Below are 19730 nucleotides of genomic sequence, written 5' to 3'. Positions count from 1 at the left end.
CAGAGGGTCTAGCTGTTTTGAAAATGGGGAGTAGTACACATCTCAGCATCCTTGAAGTTGCTGCAGTCCAAACCAATGTAGACAATACACTAACAAAAAACATAAACTGTGACCGCCTGCAATACCTGCAACATGACCACCTTCTTCCAATCTCAGTTTAGCAAAGTCACTTGAAGCTTTGTCACTTTGCAGCCCTTTCTCTGTCAATTATAGAGTGTACCATGATAACTGGGATAGAGTTTGAGTATGTGATAACTGTGTTCTAATAACCTTATGGCCAAGGAGAGCAGAGGCTCGATTGACGATGGAGTTTGTGTCAGACAGTGGGAATGGTGTGTGCATGCATGTTTATTTGTTTAAATGTTTTTGTGTCTGTGTGCACTATTATGCATGAGTTGTGTAAGTGACTGGTGTTGTGTACCTCCTTGAAAGAAAAAGTTCTCCTTGTAAGCTGTTCCTGGTGAGACGGAAAACAAAATATATGTGTGGTCAAATCGGTTCATCTCTGGCACAATTATGACTAATCTGACATATCGGCACTAGCATAATAATAGTAAATCTTGGGCATTGTTGGATTAATCATGGCAAGATGACAGCTATCCTGACTATGCTGCAGGTATGCTTGGCCTAACTGTGGCTAGCTTGCAGAGTTTTATAGCTTTTAAATTTCTTATGTGCAAGTGGGCGCTTTATGCTATAACTGCTATTTTGTCAGTCATGTGGATTTACTTTCTGAACTCCACATCTGTTCATCTCGAAGATATATGTATCTTCAAGGTATGTAGATGTGGAGTTAAGAATAGTAAATCTATACTTATCTGTGTATAGATACTTTAAGAATATTCCAATAGTCATTATTTCAATATTATTTTTTGGCAAGACTATATTGTCACATACATCTTGGTGATCCCTTCTAGTAAGTCTGCAAGGAGTGGTCACTAATGGGATTATATTTGATGTGGTCACTACTGTAACAATGGTGAAAGCTATTAGAAGCTCAAGACTCATCACTGATCAGAAGTAGCTCTTGTTACAGAAAAGATACGAGACTCCTTGTCCAGAATGTTCTCTACCCTATGAGAGAATTAAAACTTATAATTTTCTTGGATGGTTTTAATGCAGTGAATAGGGATTGCTGTCCCAATGTTCAGGTTTCAAACCCTGTAGGGACTATGATGGGCTGATGTTCATCACAACCCCTACAATATTTGCTTGTGGTGTTTAGGATCAAAGGAGGATACAAGGTCATGTGACTCAGCATGCTACCTATGACAATCAAAAAACAAGAGTGCAAGCTGTTCAGATGGATAGTTCTTACCACAGACCCATCACCTTATGAATATTCCCCAGGCGTCAGACTGGATTTGTAACCCTTAAGAACAGTACTCATTCTCTAGGTAACTTTGCTCTGTTATGGAAGTGATGCGCAGAGCCTCATAAGAACCACCATGCAGTGTGGCATCAGTTCCTTTCTTAAAGTGCCTTCAGACGCAGTTCTAGATCTACTCCTTGGTCTTTTTCAAGACCGGTTTTTTTTTTGCCAAAAATTTCCAATGTGCATGGAAAATTATCACCCCCCTAAGACAACCGGGTTCATGATGTCTGTGACAGACCCTCACAAAGTATGTCTGTGGTGCCTATGGTCAAAGCACTATTTCAGGGCCCGTGATGACAAATATCTGAAGCCTCCAGGCCGTGACCCGTCGGAGTCAAAGGGAAAGTCCCATTCCCACTCCTGAAGTAATTCCTGCAGCTGATCATTGGTGCAGTAAAATATTTGAGGTAAGTACACGAAGCAGCATGAAAAATCAAAGTGGGAATCAGCCCCTTCCAGCCTCTCTGGTGCGTTAAAGAGGGCACAAAGGCATCAACGTGCCACCCTGTCTCGCTCCTGATTCTCCTGTGGAGCGGAGTCTAGACCTGATGCACGCCGAACTTCCCCTTCTTTGGCGACGTATCAAGTGGAGGCCTATGGAGAAGCCATGCTGCACATTTTTGGCACTTACTTGCTCCTTTGGTTCCCAAGACTCTGCAGAGGCCTCCATTGGACTTCCACCACCGGGTCATCCCTCAGTGCCATCTCTGCCCCTCTAGCCTGTATCAGATTCAGTACTGACAGTACTGACACCAGTGCTGACTTCACTTCGGCCACAACCCACTCCACTGGTTTTCTTAACTTTAACGCTTCAAGCGCTGGAGGAGGATTTACAGCCCATTGTAATTTCAGACTCCAAACAAAATCCACCTTGATCAAAGCTGGTATTAGCTTCCCCCCGGAGCACAGCTGACCAGCAATCCTTTTAATTCTGATACTTTGCTCTTACCACACAGTAAGGCCCAGACTTCGCTCAGTCTTTCTGGCACTGAATCTGACAATGACAAGTTTAATGAAAGGGATTATTTGTTCCCTAATATCAGGAAAACAGTTATGAAGATCTCAAGGATGCTAGTAGGTTAAATTCTTCCCCTGATGCTGGCCTTGTTTCGGAGAAATGTGTCTCCTATGCTGCCCTTATGAGAAGGGCAGCAGACGTAGTAGGCCTAAAACTGCATACTGTGGATGTGAAAACTAACATTCTCACAAAGGTACTACAGCTTGACCAATCACCTAGGAACTATATGATGGAAACTTTTAGCCGCAGATTCCTTACCTTAGAATAATTTCCAGGCGACAGGCTGGATCCAGAAATTGTCAAGCAGTACATCTGTGCACTGGTAGGTGGCCCTGTTCGGCTCTGTGTGGCGTCGTCGCCCTCTCTCGAAGAGGCCTTGTCTCCTGATGTAGCAGAGATGTCTGCAAGGAAGGCTGGTTTTAAGCCCTAAGGCACCGGTCACCGGCAAATGTCGGTGACGCATCCACACCTCGTCTGCGTCTGGTGCCTCAAGCACAACCATGACACCAAGACCTGCATCGATTGTCAGGCACACCAAGCACCTTGCCGCTCAGCATGCAATACCATGACAGCCTATATCTTGGTCGAGAGGAAGATCCCGGGATTGGTTACGGAGCCTCTCCAACGCTCAGCGCTGCCCTCAAAGTCGTACTGGCTTTTTTGATATATCCTACAAGTGCAAAAGAACAAGAAGTTGAGAAGATCTTTTACTTCACCGCATCTGTCGAAGTCATCCAACAAAATGATGGAACTTTGGCATTTGAGTCCTGGCTCCGTGGTTAAGCCTGCACCTGGGCCATCTCTGCACCTCCTCAAGTTTCTAGGAGCCAGAGCGACCCCCACCCAACTCCAAGAATTTTATGAGGCCATGCACCTCATGTTTGGGTGGCCCATTTTCACTGGAGGTCATTAAGGACCTTCAGGCTCAGGAGGGGCCCCTACTGGTTTTTCGCCGGCGGGATCGCCCCTCAGACTAATCGGGCCTCTGGGATCCATAGATAGATTTGGACCGGCGCTGGTCGAGCCACCTTGACTTTCCCCGGCCCCACTGCTGATATCACCACTGCCCCCAAACTCATCCTCGACTCTAATGTGGAGCCGGATGGGCATTGTCCGCTGCTGATTGGAGACATTCCAACCAGGTCAGAGCTTATGCCCTATTCCTATGGCCTGGGACTTGAGGATGACTGCCAGGGGCCACTGGACTCTGTTGATACCAGCCTAGATGTCACTGAGGTCACCTGAAGTGAGGACTGGACAGCTCCCCAGATACTGGCTTGGTCTCTCCTCCTGCCTTGGCAACGGAGTAGGGAACCTGATTTGATGTGATGGTGAGCAGGTTGGCCGATGTCCTGGACCTTCAGCTTCCCTCCATTGTTGTCAAGGCAAAAGTCATGACAGAGGTGAATCAGCAGGGAGTCACCATTTCAAAACTGCTTCTCCCATGTATTGAAGCCTTCATAAACTTCTATTCTGGCTCAGTTCAAGCCCTGCACAGGTGCTCCTGTGAATAGGACAACTGCCCTCTGCCATCGCCCCGTTTCAGGTGACCCCAATTTCCTCGCCCAACATCCCACCCATCAGAGCTTCGTGGTCCAAGCCTCCACTTCCAGAATAAATCCTGGAACATTACCTACCACTCTGACAGACAGGGAATCCAAGAGGCTGGATACCTTGGAAAATAAGATGTTTTGTTCTGCCAGCTTGGCTCTGCGGTTGATGAACACTGTGTGCCTTTAGGACCAATGCTCCCATTTGCTGTGGGACTCAGTTGCGCAGGTCCTGCCTATGGTCTTGGAGTTGGCACGAGCCATACTCTCCCAAGCTATTGCTGATGGGGAGGATGCAACTAAGTTTGCCATATGGTGTGGGCTGAATATGACCAACTCACTAGGCAGATCGGTTTCATCGTTGGTGGCCTTTAGGTGCCACATCTGGTTGAGAACCACTGACTTTTCGGGGGATGTCCAGGCCTCGCTCATGGACATGCCCATTGATGGCTCCCATCTCTTCGGAGCTGAGGCAGACTCAGCGCTTGAGCACTTCAAGGACAGCAAAGCTATGGCCCAGTCCTTAGGCTTTTCCATGGCCCCTTACTTCAGACTGTCTTTGGCTCATTTGTCACCTGTGGCCACATAAGGGGCTTCCAGCCCGTCTCCACCTGCCCTTCGGCTACAGCATGCAAGCTTCAAAATTCTCATGCTTGCTCAGGTCCTGAATGCCTTGGACACAGAAGACTGGATGGTAGCGTTGGACTTGTAGGACGCATACTTTCACGTCCCTATCCTGCCTGCCCACAGACGTTACCTGCAGTTCGCAGTAAGCTTCGGGCACTTTCAGTTCATCGTATTCTCCTTCATCCTTTCCAGTGCCCATGGGGTGGTCACCAAGGTGATGGCGATTGTTGCTGCTTAACTGCAGAGATTAGGGGTGCCAGTTTTCCCCTATCTTGATGACTGGCTGTTGAAGGCGGACTCGTCACAGGTCATCTGTCACCTCCATATTATGGCGGACCTCCTGCACTGTCTGGGGTTCATTATCAACGTTTCGAAGTCGCACCTGACCTCTGTTCAGATGATTCCTTTCATCGAAGCTGTTCTGGACAGTGCAATTTCAGGCTTACCCTTCCAACTGCGAGTCCGGGCTATTTAGGCAATTATTTATTTATTTTTTAAATTTTAATTGTGGCAGTGCAGCGAAATACAGCCAACATGTAGAAAACAAAATCATCTCCTTCATAAATAACGCAGGGATGGACAAAATATATTTACATTCCGATACAAAGGCATACAAACTTCAAAACTTCCCCCACCTAATCTGACCCTATAGTGCTATTATTCCCTGTAGAGACTATAAAACGATTCCAAAGTTAATAAAATTGTTTAGATCGCCTGACCCTCTCCGTCTACATCCTCTCTGTGCCCCAGTAATGAGCTGGCCTTTAGCATTGAGATAAATATAATCTTCTGATTCCCCTTCTCAACCCAGGACATGTAGCAAAGGCCCAGAAGACCAAGTAAAGGTTGCTGCTGAATCTCAAGCAGCAATTCATCTTCCAAATATGTAAATATACGTCTCTACAATTACTTAGTTTGGGACAGTGTCCGTTTATATGGGGCCAGTTTCCATCATTTATTGCATCACAAAGCATTGGTTCAAATAATATTTAGACATTTTATTCAGAAATTGAGGAGTCTAATAAATGAGCTATTTAGAGAAAAAACGAATTTTTCAGAAATTTGCCACACTCTCAGTGCTTTAAAATTTTACTTGTCGACTTTCTGCCAAATACCCCGTGACACTATCAACCCTTCCTCCATGGACCATTTAGCAGAAATCCATCCAAAGATATCTACCTTAGTGCATGATAGTAGATATCTATATCACTCTCCATTCTTCTTCTGAGGGGTGAAAATTAGATTCCCAGCTAGCTCTCTCTTTTCCACCAAGGCTTTGGGATCCGTACTCTGCAAGTTGACGTAGCTAGCCCCTTTATGACCATTGAAGCCCACTTTTATTGCAGTTTTAGCAGCTTCTATTTCTGGCCAACTTTTCATTAACCAGAAAGTCATCTAATTTTAGAAACCTGTGGGCTTGCCAAACTTTGGCAAAGGCTGCATCCATTATAGGCCCATCCCCTCATTCAATATGCCCAGTAATAGAGTCCAAGTATATATAGAGGAGATTATAACTTTCAAAAAATTGCACCTTCCTTCTAAAAAGCCATTGAAAGTTCTTGTATCTTAACTTTTTTTAGGGGATTTGGACACACACTGATATCATTATGTTCATGAGTTTGTTGTGCAAATGAATAAAACAAAGGCAGAGGTTTTCTAAATCTAAAAGTAAACTGTGCAAAATGATATGATCGCAAGTTGGGAAGGCCTAATTCCCCTTCCCTATGCTCCTGTATAAAATTTCTAAAGGTATTCTTGAGCTGCATGATGAGATCATAGAATCGGTTTCTTTAAAAAATTTGGAGTACAAAATACAAGGAAGGGCTGCAAACAGAAAATTGAATAAGGCAAGCACTGTCATCTTTATAAGTGGGACTCGACTAAGGCGTTAATAGAACTAGCATCCACGTATCTAATTGTGCTTTTACTTTATTCAAGAGGGGCTTGTGATTCAGGTCATACATCCCATCTAACTCTTCTGTGACGAAAACGCTGAAGTAGCATTTTGGTCGAGCATGTGCACCATCTCTAAATTTCGGCAGTAGTTTCTCCCTCTGGCAACAAAAAAGAACAGTCTTGGTTTTAGCTTTATTGATTTTATACTCCCCTAAGATATTTAAAAAACGTAAAAACACCTGCTTTTGTACTGAACTCTTTGGTACCAGTAGTAGCATTCCCTCATCCGCATATAGTTTAATTTTGGACATTTAGGATAGAGGTGCCTTAATATCTGCATCTTTTCTGATAGCCTGGGCTAGGGGCTCGATAAAATAGGGAAAGCGAAAAGGAGAGAGGGGCAGCCCTGCCTTTTATCTCTTAGCACTTTAAAACACCGCCTTCGGGGTATGGCCAAGATGGCAGAGGGGTAGGACGCGACTCCGGTCCTCTCCCCCACGCCTGCCTGTAAACTACCATTTCCGCCCCTAACCCGACTCGCACACAAGGCTGGAGAGCCACACAGTACTTCCGCTCAGTGCTTACCCAGAGACGTCCCGAGCGACTTGGCTAGAGAAGGGCATTCACCCATCAGACAACCGCTCGAGAAATGGCGGCCAGCGGGTGATGGCTGAGTGACAAGTGGCGCCTCACTATTCTGCGGTGCTCTGGGGTCAATTAAGCTGTGGTGTTCTTTGAAGCGGGCCAGACGACGATGCCACGGTGGCGGACCTGCTACGGCGGCCTCAGCTAATGCCTCTGGTGAATATCTTGGAGGCTTCAGGACACTGGAGAGGAAGGCCGCTGTGCCCGAGGAGGGACACAGCCAACGAAGATTGCAGCCCCAGGAGAAGCAGACATAGACAACTGGAGTACCAATTGACTCGCCAACTCAAAGCCTGGGACCCTCAACCTGCTGTGAATATGCAGAGTGCCTGACCTCTTTCTGCGCAATGCATTCCAGATCAGTGTGCCCAGGGGCCCAATCTGACCCAGAAGGACTCTACTGCTTCCCCTGAGTGGCGCATGCTCGGCCCGCGGACCCAGTGCTGGCAACCCAGGCTCCTCCGCACTGCCAAACAAGGCTCCTATTTAGCAGCGGCAAGACCCAGGGAGTGACTACCAGTACTGCAGTGCATAGCCCTTTGGTGGCGGAGGGGAGGTGAACCATATTGCTTGTGGGGCGCCGAGCCTGAAGACCAACTTCAACCCCATATAGTACCCAACAGACCCTGGAAGCCATCCTCCCTCCCCTGAATTGCAGAGTTGTAAGGCCTTGATCACGCAGCAGTCTCTGTCCGGACAGCGTGACCCAAGCAGCACGTCAAGCCACGCAGGGCGAATTGAGACTAGGCCTGGAATGCTGGGCCTCTCATCTTTACAATACTACCATAACTCCTCCTAGGTACCCAGTGTGCTACTCATCTGCTATCACTGGCTTCCAGAATAGACCAAGCACAACACGAAGGACACTGCAAGCCAGCGGCACCGTGTAGATCTAAAGGACCCACGCAATGCGCACGTATGGCAGGGTCAAGGAATAAGAAAAACAGCACTTTAATGTGGACCCGATGTCAGGAGACGGAGAAGCCAAGGGCCCATCGCATGCTCCTTCATACAGGTGCTCTTTACATCACTGAAGGAGGCTTTCCAGACAGTTAAAAAGCAGCTCTTCCAAGACATGAAAGCGATACATAAGGACCTTGTGGAACTAGGAGATAGAGTGTCGTTCCTGGAAGATAGAGAAACACCCCTGGACGAAGAAATCTAACACCTGAGACAAGAAGTACTCTTCCTCCGGGATCAATACATCCACATCCAGGCTCATGCTGAAGATCTAGAAAATAGGTCCATGCACAATAACATCCGAATGGGGGCCCAGGCCTGAGCTGAGGAAAGAGACGTGAAGTCCTATGTGCAATCTCCCTTCGCACAGATACTGAATGCCTCTAGCAGCAAGCAGATTCAGCTTGACAGGGAACCAGGTTGGTTCTCCTTGGACAGCAACAGGGAGACCGGCTGACATACTTGTATGTATACAAGACTTCCCCCTAAAAGAGCAAATCCTCCGCAAAGCAAGAGATCAACACCTGCTGCAGTTCAGAGGTCAATCCCTTACGCTATTCCAGGATCTGTCTGACCTCATGCTGCAGAAATGCAGAGACTTTCGCCTGGTGACCTCTTTTCTCCGTAAGCGCAGCATCTCCTACTCATGGGACCACCCATTCCAGGTTTATTTTAAACAGGATGACACTCTTCATCAACTTCGCTCGCTGAAAGCTGCATATACTTGACTAGGCCTTGATTCTGACCCTACTGACCAAGCGTCTTCTACCCACCCAACTTGGAAGGTCAAGTTAGGAACCAGCTGGCAGAAACGGATAACCACTTCAGGTGACCTGCGCCCTTACTCACACACTATGGTTCGGGAACGGAGAGCTATCCTGGAAGCTTTACAGAGAGACTCGGATCATGCACGAGGCAGAACTCGATGCAGAGCCCTGGACACAGCAAGTGATTGCATTCTAGAGAGAGGGAGGGGTTGGGGCTGTGATATTCGAACTGAGATGTGCTCCACCTGGACGAAGGGCCCAGATTCCTGGAGTTTCCACTGGACTACCTGTCACTCCTCCCGGAGTGATGTTATTGTTCTGTTTCCGAGGGGTTTTCTTTATTTTTGGGAGTACTCTCACCTTACGCTATCTTTTCCTCCGGGGTTTACCCCAGAATCCATCAGACCCATGGCAGGCGCACTTGGTAGCTGTACTCTGAAGACCCCCGCGAAGTAACACAGCACTTCCCAACTTTCGGACATGGCACCCCCACAGGATAGATTACACGTGATCTTTCTGAATGTGAAAGGGTTGAATAATCCAGTTAAACAAAGGGCTGTACTCTTACTCTCAGAAAGATCGGGCGGACATATGTCTGCTGCAGGAGACACATTTGATGCCTAGTGACTGGTGCCGCTTTCCCTCCAAATTCTTCCCACAACAGTTTCACTCTTCGACCAACACCAAAAGGGCTGGAGTGGCTATTCTGGTAGCCCGCTCATTTGAAGGAAAAGTAGGACCCAAGTTGGTGGAGATTAAGGGCTGCCTGCCGGTATACTGCATACAAGTTCAGGGCTACTCTCTGGTGCTAGGCTCCCCCTATTCTCTTAATGAGGTCCAGAGAGTCTTTCTTCACAGGACTACAGCAGAGATCACACCCACATGGGAACGTTTAATACAGATTGGGGGGCGGTCTCACCATTGTCTTTAGCAACAGCATGAATAGATCAGCACTTCTACAAGGTGGGACAGGAGAGCTAACTGGTGAGGGCAGACCTTGGCTAGGGGAGGTGGGACTGATAGACCTGTGACAAGAAACCCATCCGAACACATTTGACTACACATTTTATTCACGTGCACATAAGACATGCGCACAACTTCCTAGGGACTAAAGAGCTCTTAGACATGGCCCCTACTCTGGACATAGGTATGCGCCCCCTCTCAGATCACACCGCAATATCGGCAGACTTGCCACTCCCGCCATTGACCCGCACACAACACCCCTGGGGCTCAGAGAAACTCTGCTAAACAAACCAGAGGTACTTCAACAAATCTCTACTGTCATGCATACTTTCCTTGACACCAGTGATACCTCTGACATTCCATTTTCCCTTCTGTAGGGTACAATGAAAGTAGTAATCAGAGAGAAGTTTATAGCTATTTCAGTGGCAGACAGGGCACACAAGGAAATACACAAATCCCTACAGGAGAGGGTGAGGGAATTAGGACACATTCACTAGCATGTAGGTGCACAATGGGTATGGGTCCAACTAGAAGCCGCTAGTAAACAACTAGGAGAGATGGACATCGACAGGATAGAATACTCACTCCATCACCTCAAACACTCATTTTACACCAGGAGGGACAAAAGTGGCTGACTCCTCGCCAACATACTACGGGCCCACCAGCAAACGTCACGGGTGGAGGCCTTACGAGGGGAGGATGGGGCAGAGATTGTGGAGGATCACCACATAGCAAACCAATTTTGTGACTTTTATGCTGACCTATTCTCGTCCCAGTCACTTCCACTAGAACAGTCTAACCAATATTTCCAAGACGCAAATCTTACCAAGCTTACGGCGGAGCAAATTCATGACCTAAAACACCCCCATCCACATAGATGAAGTCAAAGCAGAAACCCAGAGGTCTGGCCTCATTTTACAAGACCTTCTGTACAATACTGACCCTGCTTCTGACCAGGCTTTTTAAACTCTTTTACAGGTCCAGGCACTATCTCCACTTCCACGCTCGAAGCCTCTATTAGCGTCATCCCTAAACCTAGGAAAGATAGATGTTTATGTGGGTCTTACAGACCCATCTCCCTTTTATATAATGACTCCAAACTCTTCACAGGTATATTGGCGGCCTGCCTAAAACCCGTTGATGCTGGGCCTCATCGCGCCTGACCAAGCAGGGTTTAATTTATGCAGGCAGTGCAGCGACAATACCAAGAGGTTGCTCCACTTCATTGACAAAGCGCCCCACTCGAAGAGGGACTTCATTCTCCTCTCTTTTGATGCCAAAAAGGTGTTCGACCCTGTGCAGTAGCAGTATTCAGAACTGACCCTGCTCCACTTTGGCTTCAGGGAGCTACTCCGCTCCTAGATCCACAGCATCACGGACAAGCTAGGGCAGCAGTCCATGTCAGTGGCATAACATCTGCTTCCTTTACCATCGGCAGAGGGACTAGACAAGGCTGCCCTCTTTCACCCTTAGTATTTGCGCTCTATATGGAGCCCTTAGCACAAAGCGTATGGGACAATCCAGGCATTACTGGAGTTAGCTGTGGAAGAGAGGAAAATTAAAAAAGTTTATACACAGATGATGTCATTGTAGTTCTCTGTAACCCACTATCTGCCCTCCTGGCTTTTTTTTTTTTGCAGAAATGGAGCCGTTTGGAGCCGCGTTGGGATTCTCTGTAAATGTGGGTAAATCCCAAGCCCTCAATTTTACAGTACCACCGGGCACGAAAACGCAGCTGTCCAAAAGCTTCCCAATCCAATGGGCAGATGAATCCATTGCCTATCTTGGCATCCAACTGTCTAGGACCACTGCCACTCTTAACTCTAAGAGGGCGCATCAGCAGATAATAAAAGATTTAGCCACATGGCGATTATATCGCCTGTCTTGGTTGGGCAGAATAGCTGGGGTTAAAATGACTATCCTCCTGAAGATACTTTTTTTTTGTTCCAGATCCTCCTTATTGACCCACTGCCAGGGATGCTTAAAATGCTGCAAAATGCTATCCATGGCTTTATATGGGCTGGAAAAATCCCCAGCTAAACAGGGATAGGAGCAGAGGGTGTCTGGGAAATCCACATTTGCAGAGCTATTACCAAGCGGCGCAGCTCCGCTACCTCATAGAGTAGACACAACCAGAGTCAGAGAAACACTGGCTCTTCATGGTCCGGGCAATTGCGTGTACCCCCCTATGGAAGGTCCAGTTTCTTTGACGACCCCAGCATGCATGGAGATTAAACTCTTCCCCAATCATAACATTGACAATGGAGGTCTGGGACTCAGTCGCAGGACGCAAATACCTGATGACATTGCTGTCACCAATGACGCCCCTGTTGGGGAACTCAGATTTTACACCAGGCCTCAATCAGATTGCATGTTGCCACTGGCAAAAAGCTAGCTGCTGCTCTATTGGACTTCTCTTCAATGCAGCTGGTCTGATTCAGTTTGATCATCTGAAACGCCTGTATGAGCTTCCTGAGATGGCACAACTCCGTTGTCTCCAAGTCCACCATTGGCTTTCCCACCACTTCATTCAGGTATGAGCGAGCCATCCATTGATGGAATTTGAGCGATGGCTGCTTATTAAAACTAACAACGGGTGCTCCACATCAGAACTATACCGTTTCCTGCTCCCAGCTCTTCCGCCAGGTAAAGCCTCCAGCCAATTGCATTGGGAAGAGAAACTCAGTTGCCAGCTTTCCTCAAAAGAATAGGATGACATTTACTATAGGGCTAGACACGTGGCCAGTAACACAGTGGGCATAGAAACCACTGCGAAAATTGTGACATACTGGTATCTGATCCCGTCCTCACTCCATAGAGGTAACCCAGCCTGGAACCTCCAGTGCTGGTGACATTGTGGTCAGCTGGGGACGCTACTCCACATGTTGTGGGATTGTCCCAAAGTAAAGCCTTTCTGGACGGCTGTTCTGAATGACGTAGATGGATGCCTCAACATAACCCTCCCTAGATCCCCAGCCTACACACTTCTGGGATTTCGAAAACCACTTGCATATTCACTTAAGTCCCGCAGAGGCTGGCAGATAGGATTAGAGTTTGGGGCGGCACACCAGACAATCACTCTGGGGAACTGATAAAATCCCGACACAATAAAGCGTGGCTGCACAGGCTCTGTCACATACTAGGGATGGAGAAACACACCTTATCACTAACAGCGCGAGGCAACATCTATAGAGACCTGTGGGCTCCGTTTGTCACGTTACTTTCCAAGGAATTTTGAGAACTGAAATGCCCCATATATTTGTGCATTCTAACAGAGCCAACCCCACCCACTCCCATAGACACACCACCTGACATGCCACACGGCCCCACTAAGGATAAAATGCAAGAGGCAAACACTGCTATGGTACTCCTGGGCAAAAGGGGGAAGGGGGAATGGATGGGGATTAAGTTAGGGTTTAGAGTTGGTGGCCCGCGCTTAGAACCTTCCTGCAAGGCCTTCTATGCTCCCCACCGGCCTGCGGATGTAGGTGGGTGTATGTGTTGACCATAATCTTAATAAACTGCGTTGAACTATAAAACACCACTTTAAAATACATTCAGGATTAAGCTTGCTTTGGTGTTAACATGCATCCTTTTGATAAATCCTGTGGTCTGAGAGGAGAACCCAAATCACTCAAGGATCTGAAAAGCGTTTCCCTGACCACAAGATCAAACACCTTTTTGGCATCTAAAAGCAATATAGCTGCCAGGATCTGTTTCATAACACTTATATTAATGGCCTTAATTAAACAGTTTGTGTATAGCTGTTGCCCTGCCACAAACCTGTTCTGATCCTCGTGTATCAAATTAGAAGCTAATGTATTCAGCCTGTGCAAGTAATTTCATTATAATTTTATGATCTTCATTAAGCAGTGTAACCGAGCTATAAGAGTTAGGATCCAATGCATCTTTGCCTTTTTTTAAACAAAGCAGACAATGATACCACAATTAAAAGAGGGGAAAGGGGTGATCCGCCTTTAAGCATGAAGTTGGCCATGTCCAGTAGCAGAGGATTTAAAATATCCCCAAGCATCTTATAAAGTTTGATGGATATTTGTCTGCCCCACACACACTTTACCTCCAGGCATCTTCTTAACTACTTCTTCCAGTTGTTGGAGGGTAAATAAGTTACAAAAAAGGTGTACACTGTTCCCAATGGAAAAAATATAATCACTAGGGGAACATTAAAGTTCAGGAGCAAGAGCCCTCACACATCAGAGAGGATGTCATGCTTCATCATCGGGTAGCTCCTCGTCAGACCGGTGCTGCAATGTCTGACGGGCTCCCCGTAAGGGGGCTCTTTGCCGGAGATCTTTTAGGTAGCAGCCGTGGTAGCGGACACTACAAGACCTGGTGTTGCGGTCAGGCGCTAATCCTGGCAGGAGAGTGAAAGCTAAAATTGGTTCCCAGTCTTAATAGGAGCGAGTCAATTTAATTAATCAATGGAATAAGACCGGGACCAAGATGAAAAACAGAAGGAAAGTGTAAAATGAGGAATAATGCTCAACCACTTTCTGCATGGTGCTGGAGCTTAAGGAGATTATCGTCGGGCTCCTAGGACATGGTCAACATGTTTCGCGTACAGTGGTCTAACAAGATCCTATGACGCTTCTTCAGGACCAATACATAATAAGACTTCTCCTGTCTATATTACCGAAAGTTTGCAAAAATGTCAAACAAATCATATAGTCACTTACTTTGAAGTTCACTAATTGTCAGAAACCTTTAATGGTCGCCCATCCCTTGGTACATGGGGGGCCCCTTGGGAAGTAGCATGCCGAAAGCGGTCACTATTTGTGGATGACGGCAGTCTGCAGGGGAACCTACCCTGACGTGCTCTCCCGAAAAGATTATCCATAAAAGCTCAATCATCCAGGGATAAAATTGGAGTTAAAATATCCTTTAAAAAGACATCCAGCTCCCCTGGTCTGCATCGATAGAGGTAATGTAAAGGAAATCCTCCTAATCTCCCCATCCAAGGTAATAGAAGCCCTAGTCTTGGAATAATTAATCCTATTAATTACTTTATTGTCACAACACTCTTGAGTTTGCCAGGGCTTAAATGTACTGGCATAGTTAATTTATTTGTAAGGTTGCTGCAAATACGTAGAATTCAGCACATAGTTTTCAATATAATGGTATTCCTGAAAGGGCTGCTTTTGCCACATCTAGCGGCTTTCTATTTTCCCTATACCCAAACCCTGAGAAATGTGTAATATTTATTATCTATTCGATCTTCCAAACCAACTTTTTATGCTTTTAAAGATTTAAACCGAAATATATCTTTGGAGATTAGGGAAGCTTGAAGAGAGGCTTTTAGGGCATCCCAAACCAGGACAATGGGAGCTGTGCCTCTATTTGTGCCCAAAAAGATCTCAAATCCTGCTCTTTTGGAGCTTAACCAGCTCTTATCCTCTAGATAAACCTTGTTAAAAACACACCTCTGATGTTTAAGTTTTGATTCCCCGCCCCATATTTCCATTTCTAATGCTGACTGAGCTGAAAAACAGTAAGAAGCATGTTCAATTGTTTTAACTGTACTGAGACAAAAAAAAAAGTGACACAATTTTATAATGGTTTAAAAAACAGAACTTCTTTTTTATCAGGGAAGGTTATTTGCCATGCACCTACTAATTTAAACACGCTGGATTAAGTTTTACAAATATTTACAGTATTAGGTTTATGTTGTCTCTTATTTATCTTTGAGGAGTCAAGACTCAGGTTTTGGAGGAAATTAACCCCACCCCCAGAATAATTTCCCCGCCTATATCCCCTAATGATGAAAAAAGGGATGAAATCTATCAAACAGTTCACCGAGCACCATCGACCCTCTGAGTCGGCCTGCCATAAGTAAACTTTAGCCTGTGCGTTCTTATTTATGTATACTGCCACCACTTTATGGGTGGCTGCATGAAAGGAAACACATTTAAAGCCAGCCCATCCCTTAAAGATAGCAAACGTATTCAATTTGCTGGAAGGAATATGTGTCTCCTGAAAAAATACAACTGTCTGATTATGCCCTTGGATCCAATCTTCTACCGCTTGTCTCTTCCACCCGTTGTTTAACCCATTTATGTTGAAAGCAAAAAAGTAAACCTAGAAGTCATCACTCTGTTCTATGCAATAATGCCAAAGTGCTTATGCCAATATAAAGTGCAAACGCTATCTAAAGTGCATTTATAAGGTGCATTAAAGTGCATTCCATACAGCCCGCCATGGCCATTATAAAGTGCAGAAAATGTTGTTGAAATTTGCTAATACACATAGCCTGGGTAAAATTATGGTAACCAATTCTGCCTAAAATACATTTCTACAGTAAACTGTGTTTAGTCTTCTGAAAGTGCTATAAGGGCTGTAAATACTGACAAAACTGTTTCTGAAAGACTTCCCCAAGTGTGCCAACTCTAAGCCCTCTCTACTGTGACCGACCCCAACCCAAATTCTGTGCCTTCTCAACCTGTTTTCTAAGCCTCCTGTGAAAAGCTGCCCCCCTGCATCTCCATTTTTCCTGCTGACCCCTGCCCTCGAACCCCAAATCAGACCCCCTCCCTCCTCTCTACTGTGACCCTTCCCTCAATGCCTGTGTCGAACCCCCTCACTCTTCTCCCTGCCCTTGGAAGACCCACCACCACCTGTCCCTCACTCCCCCATGTCCCACAACAAGACACTCCATCCTTTCACATTTTCTGGGTGCAATATTTAGGCACCCATGGCAGCTTTGGCGACCTTCTCACTAATCAGCTTTGTTACATCTCATCAAGAGTTCCCTAAGGAATTAAGGGGCAAACCTCTGAACTTTGGGATGTTCGTCTCAGGCCCTACTCACTTTCATCAGGAAATCTCTTGCTGCTTCTACCTCTGAAAAGAGCAGAAATCTATTCCCCTCCCTACCCCCCCACCAAATTTTCAACCTGACGGGTTGAACCAGCTCAGCTTGCACCTCTTTAATTTAAATTCACTCAGCATTTGTTTGAATATCCACCACCAGTGGGAAGTCTCGAATGACTTATCAGGGAAAATTTGAAGAACATAGGTCGTCATCAGGTTTATTACTGCCTCTGTCATTTCTGACTCTTCTCAGGGACACTTACTAAATGATCTGCAAGAGCAATTTTCCAAGTTTCCAAGCTTTCAACTGAAGGTATGCAATGCCTTCTGCGTTTTTAGAATGTATTTGTCTTGCTTAGCAACTGTGACCTCCATAGCTGATATCATTTGCTCAGTTGATGCTGGACAGGTGCAAAAGTTTTTTTTGTTGTTGTCAGGCCCTCAGGTTCCCCCCTCCAACTACCTCCAATCCCAACTAAATTTACAAATCTGAAGAGGATGGTGGAGAGAATGTTGTCTGCAGAAGTAAACTCCACTGTCTCAGCCCTAAAATGTGAGCCAGTTGAATCCATGCTTGAAGCTACCAATAGGCTCACAAGTGACATGCCGTATGTTCCATTCCCCTCAAAAATTAAATTTTGATGATGCTGGACCAGCTGCGCTAAAAGGAATCCCTCTCCTTCTCTAAGGATAGCTGGGTATTGTTTGAGTTGAGGACAGTCTTGTTTTGATTTTTCAACCTGGATCTCCTGGGCAGCTGAGATCACTGGCGATGAACATGATAATGCACATAGCTGATGGTATCCATCCCCGCTCCCCCACCACCACTACCTTTCCCAGCCATTGCGAATATTGGGTACTGAGTCTTCCTCACTAGACTGGTCTGCCTTGATTTTTTTTCATTTTCCCTGGCAGGGGAGTGGAGTTGCTATTAATGTGAACATGTGAGTTCTCTTCCACCATCTTCTGATTGTGTCTGGCGGCTTTCCCTTCTCCATTCCTTTAAGTTTAAGTCTGTACCTATGGTTTGCTCAGCGAAAGACTGTGAGATCGCCCTTTCTGTCTATCTGACTTGCTGAGCACTAGTCTCAGCCATTGAGTTTTGCCTCTCGCTTTCTCTGCCCCTCACCACATTTCTCTCATCAGGCTCTTTCCATCTAAAACCTTGCGACTTCACTTAACCTTCAAGTTCCATAACTTGCTGCCCTAGGGGTTTTAATTCCTGCAAAACTTGGTTTTCACTCTGGAGAGGGAGCTAGCTTGAATAAGACCTTGGCTTTCCCACAGAAGGCTTCCTTTTCAGCATTTCAAACTGCTACGAGGCATAAAAGCAGGCTCAGGGAGGTGCATACACATAACAGAGCTAAATGAATCCATTAAGTTTCTGAAGAAGTTGGAGGGATTTTTTTTTTTTACTCAAAAGCAAAAAGCAAAGGCCTCCTTTTTCTTCTTTACTTTTAGTGTACGAATTCTGGGTTTCAAGATAAAGTACACTCAGAGTTTTGCCTATAAATTATTATGATGTCAAATGGCTGTGACTCACACTGTCATCCTTCTCTCCGCTGCTTTAGTAAAGTCCATACCAAAAAGGTCAAACAAAGTCCAGGCCATTTCTATGCAGTTTTGCCTTTTGACAGCGCTTGCCGCATTCACCGTGCTGCCTTCAGCGACCTCCCAGCAGTCTCTCTCACCATGTACATCTGATTCTCCGACTGGCCAATAACTCCGGTAGTGTAGCGGCTACATCCAAGACTGCTGAGCAAACTCCAGTGAACTCCAATACGCATTGTCAGTGCAAAAAAAGAAAGCAACTGCCACCCTATTTGCTCCCTCCGGTTTCAAAGACCAAGCCCCACTGCATGCTATCCGTGCAAGACAATACTGAAGCCACCATCACAGGAGATTCAGACGTGTTGCCTGTCGGGAATGCACTCATTCCACCGAGCTCAAAATAGCCAGGCTCTGATACCGATGTTTCAGCCTCTATCTTGAATTTCATTGAGACCTACTCTGAGGCTGCTTGATCTCATGGTGCCCTGTATTGTGCTTGTGACACCTGCCCAATGGCATACGCGGGCTCTGCAGTGGGTGACGCATTAGGGAATCTCTCTGACATGGTCCAGCTCTCCCAGGGCAATGCAAAAGATCTGCAGTGGTGGCTAATAAACTGCAGTTGGATCAGAGGCTGATCCCTCTTCCTTCCCCAACCAGATCTGCCATTAGTGACAGATGCATCACTCCTGGGATGTGGCGGCCATCTTGGAGAGATGGAGATCAGAGGACTGTGGCCTCTGGCAGAATCCGGCCTCCATTTCAACTTGTTGGAGCTCTGTTCGATCCTACTGGCATTAAAAACCTTTCTATCCTCCATCAGGGAGAGGCTTGTGCAGGTGTTTACGGAATGCATCACCACCATGTGGTACTGCAACAAACCGGGTGAGTTGGGGTGTGGACCCTTTGTCAAGAGGCACTACGCCTCTGGACATGGCTGGAACATCACAGCATATCCCTTTTGGTTCAATACGTGGAGGGTTCTTTGAACACCAGGGTGGACAAACTCAGCCGAAGATGACTAGTGGATCATGAAAGCTGTCTCCATTTAGAGGTGGTGCAAGGTCTCTTTCTGCAGTGGGGAGAGCCTTGGTTAGACCTGTTTGCTATTGAAAACGCGCAATGGCAGCAGTTTTGTGCTTGAGTTTCCTAGGTGGCTTTCACTCAGTAATGCTTTTCGCCTTGAGTGGAACTCAGGCCTCCTGTACGCCTTTCTGCCCATACCACTCCTGCCCAGAGTGCTCAAGAAGATCAAGAAAGGACGCGCCCAAGTCACACTTGTGGCTCCGCACTGGGCACAGAGAGTCTAGTATCCCAAGCTACTGAGCACGGCCATTGATCCTCAGATCAGGCTGCCCCTTTGGGAGGATCTTCTGCTGCACCAGTAGGAGAGCGTCCTCCACCCAAACCTGTCCAGTCTCCACCTTCTTGCGTGGAGATTTAGCGACAGCAGTTGACAGCAGTTAACATTCCACTCAAAGTTTCTGATCTCATTTTGACAGCCAGGCAGCCCTCCACTAAGACAATATACACCTGCCAATGGGAAAGAC

General features: G+C 46.4%; 1 protein-coding gene across 1 annotated transcript in view; it reads left to right on the top strand.

Annotated features, from left to right (window-relative positions):
• The window catches only part of FANCA (FA complementation group A), a 701003-nt gene that overhangs the window by 328853 nt on the left and 352420 nt on the right, over positions 1-19730 (top strand). The window lies entirely within an intron of this gene.

This window comes from Pleurodeles waltl, chromosome 12, assembly GCF_031143425.1.
Source record: "Pleurodeles waltl isolate 20211129_DDA chromosome 12, aPleWal1.hap1.20221129, whole genome shotgun sequence".
Lineage (NCBI taxonomy): Eukaryota > Metazoa > Chordata > Amphibia > Caudata > Salamandridae > Pleurodeles > Pleurodeles waltl.
This window is presented reverse-complemented; position numbering and strand designations above follow the sequence as displayed.